General features: G+C 50.1%; 1 pseudogene; it reads right to left on the bottom strand.

Moving 5' to 3' along the window:
* Positions 1 to 2,148: 2,148 nt before the first annotated feature.
* LOC102764408 lies at positions 2,149 to 7,729 on the bottom strand (annotated as a pseudogene).
* Between the last annotated feature and the right edge of the window lie 1,296 nt (positions 7,730 to 9,025).

Genomic DNA, 9,025 nt, shown 5'->3' with positions numbered 1-9,025 from the left:
GTGTCTATTTCTCTGGGATAAATGCCCAGGAGTGCAATTGCTGGGCTGTGTGTTAGTTGTATGTTTAGTTTTATAAGAAACAACCAAACTACTTTCTCCAGTGGCTGTAGTAGTCTACATTCCCACCAGCACTGGATGAGTGACAGTTTCTCCACATCCTCCCCAGCATCGAGTGTTATCAGTCTTTTATTTTAGTTAGTGTCCTTGTGGTTTAATTAACCTTTTCCTAATGGCTGATGATGTTGAACTTTTCAAGTGCTCATGCAACATGTTATAGCCTCTTCAGTGAAGTGTCTGTTCATTTATTCTGTTTAATTCTCCAGTGAACCACCTGGGCGTGGATGCCCTTCATTAGATGCTTTATCTACAAATTCAACTTCTTTAATAGACTCGTCAGGACATCACTTTCTCTTTAGGAAGGTTGTATAGTTTGTTTCTTCCCAGGAATTGGTCCGTTTCACCTAACTTGTTAGAACTATGTGCACAGCGTTTTTCTCCGTTTCTTGGTCAGTCTGGCTAGAAATCTGTTTATTTTTACCAATATTTTTAGAGAAGCAGTTTTCCAGTTTGTTGAAGGCTATTTTGAAATTCTTTGTTTTACTTATTTCTGCCATTATGTTTTCCCACCTTCTTGTTCCTTCAAAGTCACTCTGTTGCTCTAATTTACTATTTACTATATTTACTATTTATGATCTTTCTTCTCAGCTGTAATTCTTTCCTTAGAAGTCTATTTAAAACAAAAACTCTGTCTTTTATGGCTGCTTTTGATTTGCAGCTTTTCTTTATTGTTTTTTAGATGTGAGTATTCCATAATTTCACTCATGATTTCCTTTAAAATCGGGGTTTATACAGAACATACTTCACTTCAGCTTCCGTTGTATCTTCTTAAGTGTCCAGATATTTGGCCATTTTAAAGCTATCCTTTATTATGAACTTCTTACCTTTCCCTTAACTTAAAATACATGCAGTTAAACATATCCGTGTGGTTTCTTACACATATCTGTATTTTCCTCAGCAAGACATCCTCTTTAACATGCCGTCCTGTGTTTCCTTCCCCTCCCCTCATCCACTACGCAGTGCTGACACTATCTAGTATTTTAGATTTTTTTCCACACTTTTTCTGTATTCTTTTAGTCAAGAATATGCTTAACATGGGGCCACATTGCTCACTTCTGAGATTTTTGGTTCTGGAGACCCCTCATAGAATCTCCAATCTCTGTATCTAAGGAGAAAAGAGCTAAGCCCAAGGCCTCGTGGAGAATCACAAATGAGGTTGAGGCTTTGTCACAAGGAAGACAAAATGGCCAATGCGCTCAACCACAGCCCGTGCAGCAGACCTCTCCACTGTCCAGGCACCTAGAGAGCACTTTCCAGGGAGGATCCCACTGAGTTTCTACAATAAACCTGTGAGCTTGATCCTAGGTTCACCCCGTGTTTAGAGGCACAAGCACTCAGAGACAAAAAGTGCCCTGAAGACTCCCAGCAAGCGGGGGCCGAGTGACCCTTGTGCTGTGCAGGCACAGGGTGCTCCCTGGGAAATAGTTGGTCCCACACCTGTTGGGTAGAACAAATGTTCTGTGACACAGAAAGATGAGGGCGAAAGCAGAGTCCCTGCTCAGGAAGTGGGCAACTGGTATTGCACCAGTGTGTCTAGCTGGTGTGCCTGGGGGTCTGCACCACACAGGTGTTTTTGAGGGAAGCACGAGTGGATGGTGTGGGGCCACTTGGCTGGTTGGCAGTTGGAGCCCAAGGCTGTGCTGAGAGGCCTCCGTGTTGTGCTCAGGATGCCCCCAATGGGAGGCCAGTCCTTGGCATCTGACCACCAGCTCTGAGTCCTGTGGAGGCAGAGTCCTGGCTTCCAGGAAGGGCAGGTGGAGAAGGCGAGAACCCTTCTCGCTGGGAGTGTTAGGGGTCCTGAGGCCAAAACTCACCTTCCATGATTCTCCAGCTCAGCACTGCCCGCCTGACCTCCAGAGTGTTCTGGTTAATCAGCAGAACAGTTGGGGCTCCCAATGGGGCCAGCACATTAGCTTCTGGGGTGTAAGCACATTTGTATTTAAGAAGGTTTCTCTTTTTGTTTCCAGGGTCGGTTTCTGTACTAAATTGAAAGGTTAACAGAAAAGCAGCTGGGCCCTCCCATGCTTGGCGTCAGCAGGGCTGCAGGCAGGGCTGGAAGGTGGAGTCAGAATGTCTGGAGATGCAGATGGGAAACTGCTGGACTTGGGAGGGCCACTGGGTTGTCAGCTGGAAGAACTTCACGTCATTCCACACCACACCTTTGATGAGGACCCGTAGCCTGTTCTACTGTTGCTTTGCCCTGAATATCAGGCGGCTTCTGCCCTCCAGGCACTGGCATTTGGATTTTGGACCCCACGACCTTATCCTTGGTTTTCTTGGGCAAAAACAGCACCTTCTTTTTCTTCTCCTTGGTGAGTACTGTCATGCACACGGTGAGGGTTGCTTTGGCCTGGCCACTGCTCGCAGCCTGCTGACCTGGAGAGACTGGAAGGTGCACTTGAGGGTGTTGTTGGCAGTAGGCAGGTCTTTCTTCTTTGTGTCTCTCTTCCTGTCTGTGGGCTGGGCTGCCATCCAGTAATCCACCTGCTGCTCCATCAGCTTGGCGCCATCGCCCTGGCTGGGGGAGGATAAGCACCACTCATTGACAAGATGAGTGGGATGACAAGGCCTAATTGGAGACCAGAAGTATGGACAGAGGGAAGGATAAAAGCACCCTTCAGTCCAAAGGGGCCCATCATCTGAGTCTCCCGACGTGTCTGAGGACTACTGCACTATCCCAACTTTCACCTGCCTCCCTGAAAAGAATGAACTATAAGGACACCTCATTGGGGCTCTTCTGCTTGTAGGAGAGCAGGGCTTCCTCAATGGGCAGTTGGGAGGCACAGTTGTCCCCGTGATGTACTGTGTGATTCTCGTCACGATGTCCAGCGTGTCCTGTATGGCGATCTGGGCCTCCAGATTATGGAACAGGTCCCACCAGGCCAGGTCCTGGAAGAAGCTGTTGTAGCGGTAATGCACGGAGCCCAGGTCCCTGGCCACGGGGTGGAAACCCAGCGGGATGACCAGGAAGCTCATGTAGCCCAGCCAGTCGAGCATCTTGTAGGACAGCAGCTCCAGGAAGACCTGCAGCACAGCACTGAAGGAGTGCTGTGCCCCTACCACCAGGATCTTCACCAGCTCCGGGGGCTGGCAATTATCGTTACAGTATCTCTGTATCCGCCAGATGATGGAGCTGAAGGCCGCTGGGACATCAGCCGTGAAGCAGATGCACAGCACAGGCAGCGTGTGCCCCTGCAGGGTGTCCGAGGGGAACTGCTCCTGCCAATCAGAGGTGTTGACCAGGATGATGTTCTCTGGCAGCTGGTCATCAGAGATGGGGATGTGGTTCAGCTGGTTGTACGTGGTCTTCCTGGGGATCTGCAGCTGGCTCCCTGGGTCTGGCCATGCTCATTGTCTGGGCTCTTAGCTCACTTGTCCTATGGCTGTGCCGTCTGCCGTTCCTTTGGGCACCTGCCCAGCCATGGTGGCCGGGATGCTTCCCCTTGGCCTTGGTGGAGGGGATGAGAGACTCAGTCTTGGTGATGTGCCTACTGGGCAGAAGCTTCTTGGTGAGCATGTCCAGGGCTGAGGTCTCTGCCTCCGGGCTGTCCTTGGGCAGTGCTAGCTGCTCCCCTGGGTGTGCATGCTCTGGGGCACTAAGTGGGAGACACTGTCACTTGGCTATTGCTGACTGAGCTTGGTCTGCTTGGGCACTTTAGACGGACTAGGAGGCTCCTTTGTTATGCTTTGTTTGTTTTGTTAACCCTCACCAGAGGTTATTTTTTTGTTGTGTTAACTCTCACTGGAGGTTAATTTTCCACTGATTTTTTAGAGAAAGTTGAAGGGAGGGGGAGAGACAGAGAGGGAGAGAAGCATCGATGTGAGAGCGACACATGGATTGGTTGCCTCCTGCATGTGCCATGACCAGAGCTGGAGATCAAGCCTGTAATTGAGACAGGTGTGCCCATGACCAGATTTTAACCTGGGACCCTTTACTCCGTGTGCCAACACACTAGCCCTCAGCGAACCCTCTAGGACTCGAAAGCTCTTCCTGGCTCTGGGCACCATGAATGCTCCCCATGTCCATTTTTGAACTGAAATGTGACAGGCCTTTGCAGTATGGCCTGAGCTTGGGCTTGGTGGTGCTGAGAAGGCTGTCATCTTCTTCCCTGTCTGGGCTACTGTCGCTGGTTCTTCAGCATGTTAGACAGAAGGTACAGGTCCTCCTCCACTCGGGGACATGATCTGCAGGGTCTGCTCAGGGTCCGGGGCCTCCTCTGACACTTGGGCCCTGCTCAGCCAAGCCACCTCTTTCTGCTGGTCATAGACCTTGCTGTGACTTTCAATAGTCACTGCTTCCTGATCCAGGTCCTACCCATGGGCGACATCATCACTGGCCTCTTGCTCAGTGAAGCTCTCATACTCCTCCTTAGCGTAGTGATTTGTAGACTTGGACTTGGGCCGGCCTGCATGGCGCTGTCCTCACGGTGAATGAATTGGCTAGAGACATTTTGGAGGTTCAGACTCAGGCAACTTTCGGAAGGGGGGGCTGTGGGCCACCAAGTCTGAAACACTGTCTCTGGGCTGTTTGATGCCTGAGGGCCCATGTGTTTTCTTGTGCTCTGGCCAGATTTGCAGGCTCCTGTCGGCTCTGGGCCCCGGGGATGCTCCCATCTTTGTCTCTGAGCTGGAGTGTGCCAAGCCTTCAAAGAACAGTCTGAGCTTGGGCTTGGGCGTGCTGAGGGTGCTCTTATCATCCTCCATGTCTGGGCCACGGTCCCTGGGGTTTTGCAGTGTGTTCAATAGAAGGTCCAGGTCCCACTCCAACTTGGGGACATGCTCTGCTGTGTCATGCTTGAGTCCACAGCCTCCTCCAACACTTTGACCTTTCGCAGCCACGCCACAACTTTTTCCTTGATATTTTGTGGCCTGGTAATCGACCTCTTTCCTAATATCCATGGCCTCTGCTTCTTGGGCATCCCCATGTCAATGCCGTCCTCGCCAGGTCTGGTCCATGGGTGGCATTGTTGCTGGCCTGTTGCTCAAAGGAGAAGCTCTGCTATCCCCCCTAGGAGTAATGAACCCTGGACTTAGCCTTGCATCTGGCCTGTGTGGCACTGTCCTTACTGTGGATGGGCTGGTTGGACAGGGAGCAGATCCCGATCTCGGCCACTTTGGCAGAAGCCTCCTAGGCCACTTTGGCCACCCTTCAGGGGTTGCTGCCTGACCTCGGCCATGTGGATGGCACCCTCAGGGAGTGTCTTGTAGCTCCAGATGGTCTGGTTCTTAAAGTGCTTCCTCCAGTGCAACAGGACCTGTAGCTTGCTGCCTTCTCACAGAGGAAGTAGGGGTCCTGCAGTGAGGTCAGCCCCAGATCTGTCTCTGGTTGTCCACTGGGAAACATACTCCTGTAGGAAGTGCTTGGAGCCCTGCATTTTCACTGTGATCACCATTGACATGAGGTTGGAGCCCTGCATCTTCATGCCAATCACCATGAAGATGGGGTCCTTCTCCAGCTCTTTGAACCACCATCTTCATTAAGGTCAGGTTGCACAACCCTGGCATGAATCTGAGGCTGGGGCTGTCAAACTCCCAGTTGGCAAACAGGATCTTGGGCATCGGTGTGTTGAGCTTGGGCACAGGGGTCGGGGAGCGGGAGGTGTGGAGACCAGGACTGTGGGCAGCAAGGATGCTGCAGCTGCTTGCACCATGCAGGTCCTTTCTGCATTCTGGCAGAAGCCTCCTTGATACTGCTGCAGAGGCACAGCCCCTGGCCACCCTCGAAGGGTCGCTTTCTGACCTCGGCCATGTATATGGCGCCCACAGGGAGGGTCTTGTAGCTCCAGATGGTCTTGTTCTTAAAGCGCTTCCTCCAGTGCAACAGGACCTGTAGTTTGTTGCCTTCTCTCTTAAGGAAGTGGGGGTCCTGCAGTGATGTCAGACCCAGGCCTGTCTCCAGTTGTCCACTGGGGAACTGCATACTCCTGTAGGAAGTGCTTGGAGCCCTGCATCTTCACAGTGATCACCATTGACATGAGGTTGGAGCCCTGCATTTTCATGCCAATCACCATAGAGATGAGGTCCTTCTCCAGCTCGTTGAAGACCACCATCTTCATTAAGGTCAGGTTGCACAACCTGGGCACGAACCTGAGAATGGGGCTGTCCAACTCCCGGTTAGCAAACAGTTTCTTCGGCTTTAGTGTGTTGAGCCTGGGCACAGGGGTGAGGGTGTGGGAGGTATGGAGACCAGGACTGTGGGCAGCAAGGTAGCTGTAGCTGCTTACACAATACAGGTCCTTTCTGCATTCTGGGGTGATTGTTTCTCTTCCTGTGTTGGGACAGAGGAGGGACAGTCTGTCAGGGGCAGCTTATGAACTGCTAGGTGGGTTGGGGGCTGAAGTGCAGACCGAACCCTTAAACACTCAGTGATTGTTGTCAGAAGGGGGGACACAAGTGATCCAAGAACAGTGTGTGTGAAAAGGGACCACATGCTCACTGACTAGTTCAGGGAAGGCCTGTGTGATGTTCTTGCAAACTCAGAGACCTAAAGTTATCACAAAGGATGTTCTAAAATGAAAACTTTTAAACTAAAAGCAGTTTATGGTGGGTAGTCATGTCCTAGGCTGGCATCTTCACTGACAAAGGTCATCTTAACCTTAACTGAGCCTGTCTATTGCCTCTTAGCATCTACAATAACATATCTTTGGAATGTAAAAGGAATTTCCATTTTTCTGGACCCCTCAAAACATAGGCAATGCTCTGTGGAGACCACAAATCCCCTTATTGTTACTGAGTTCATTGTTGACTTGTAACTATCTTATATCCACCATGTAAAAGAAGTATGTCTCTGTCATTTTACTGTTTATCCAGTTACAGAGGATTCCTCACTTTAATTTCTCTAGGACCCTAATGTCTCACCACTGGATTTCATGTTACCACCATACAGCTCCTGTTTTGATTGTAATGTATAAAATAAGGTGCAAAACTGCTATTCTCCAGAGCATTCTCTCAATCTGCTGAGATTTTCTTCCTGCCAATTGTTGACAGTGGCGCTTAAATAAACTCACAAAAATTCTTCACAAGTTTGAGTGTTTCTTACTTTGACATTTACTTGGCGTAGTGGGTCAGGATTCCAAAAAAGCTCACCCAGGACCAACCTGTGGACCTGGAGTTAGGATTCAACAAAGGACCCATTGAACCACTGGTTCCTCACCCATCGGGTGAACCTGGGTTAGTTGTGTCTTAAATCCAGAACATTTCCCTTGCTGGTGGTAGAGGGTTAGATTTATTTGAGCTGTATTTTTAAATGCTCCAGGTGGAACGAAGATAAAGGTTGAGGGGCCATAAGCTAAGACAAGACGGTAGGAAAAACATGGGTGGCTGGCATTAAATTGTGGCTTTCCAATTGGAATTACTTTCTGAGAATCTGAGCAAAAAACACCTTTGCTGCATAAATTAGAGTTGAACACAAATAAAACTGCCAGTGGACAGGTTGATTGCAAGTCTGCTGCTCCTCCGTTGGAGGTGGGCTGCTTGTGTGGCGCTGCTCTTTGGACGGGAGTGAGTTGCACGTGTGGCTGCTCTTCCTCCGACGGGGATGTGCTGCTCACCCGGCTGCTGCTTGTTGGACAGGTGTGGGCTGTTGGTGGCTCCGCTCCTCGGAATGGTGCATGCTGCGCAGGGTTGCAGCTCCTCAGATGTGGGCGGTCTGCTCGTGTGGCTGCTGCTCCTCGGACCGGGGTGGGCTGCTGCTGCTCCTCAAATGGGGCCAGGCTGCTCGCAGAACTGCTGCTCCTCAGATGGAGATGGGCTGCTTACACTCTGAACTCTTGTGAAGCTAATAAATGCTCCAAAAATACAGGGTCATGTCCTCACTCCAGCCCTAGTATTAGGTATTCTTAGGGGACTGAGTCTCTGTGGAGGTGTGAGGTCATTCCTTACATCGTGCAGGAGCCCCAAAGCAAAGTTTCAACTCAATTGCAATTAAAGTGAACACCCATAATGTTTGGTCAACCGTTCCCTGACCCTCTTGTTGTTTTAGACAGCAGGGAGATAAACAGAGGCACATCAGAGGCGTGCGGCTGCTGCTCCTCGGACAGGTCGGACTGATCGCATGGTTGCTGCTTCTCAGATGGGAAAGCAGGCCGCTCACACAGCTGCTGCTCCCTGGACAGGGACAGGCCTCATGAGGCTGCTGCTCTTAGGCTCGAGGCCGGCTGCTCACGGGGCTGATGCTCCCTGGACAAGAGCACGCTGCTCATGTGTCTGCTTTCCAGGGGAATTCTGCCCTTCCCGGCTGCAAACTCTCTCACCAGCTGAGTGTACTTCGCCAATTCGCCCAGCCCTCATTAATACTCCTGATAGGAAGCTTTACTTGCAAATGTTTTACAGAAATGGGAAGATTTAACTCGAAAATATCCTCCTAAAAATGGCCAAAATGCAGTTTTATTTGTGTGCCTAAATTACTGTTATTAGTTTCAGCTGCTCACTCCATTTGCTTTGGGACAAGCCCTGGGACACGTCTGCCTATTCTGCCGCCATCTTGGCTCCTCTTAAGTGAGTTTAATAAGATTCTTTATACTAATGATGAGGAAAAAATTCTGGATGTTCTCAATTAGGGAAGCCAGAGAGTGAGAGAAATAGACAGAGCAGTTAGCCTGTAATAGCTGGGAGCCAGCAGACTGAAGGGTCTTGGGTTTGATTCTGGTGAAGGGCACATACCTAGTTTGCAGGCTAGGTCCCTGTCCTCGGTTCAGTAATGCCAACACCCCATTCTTCCGCCTTCTCTAGCTCCCCCACTATATCCTTCGCCCTTTCCCATCCCTTCTTCCTTCCCCTTCAGTCCCCTCCACTACCCTTTTCTACTGACTTAAGGAAAAATGAGAATAGGGATTCTAACAACTCAAGTTGAATCAGTGAAAATATTTAATCTCCCCTTCTCTTCCACTCTATCTAAAAATCAATAGAA

Source organism: Myotis davidii, unplaced genomic scaffold, assembly GCF_000327345.1.
Source record: "Myotis davidii unplaced genomic scaffold, ASM32734v1 scaffold5348, whole genome shotgun sequence".
NCBI lineage: Eukaryota > Metazoa > Chordata > Mammalia > Chiroptera > Vespertilionidae > Myotis > Myotis davidii.
This window is presented reverse-complemented; position numbering and strand designations above follow the sequence as displayed.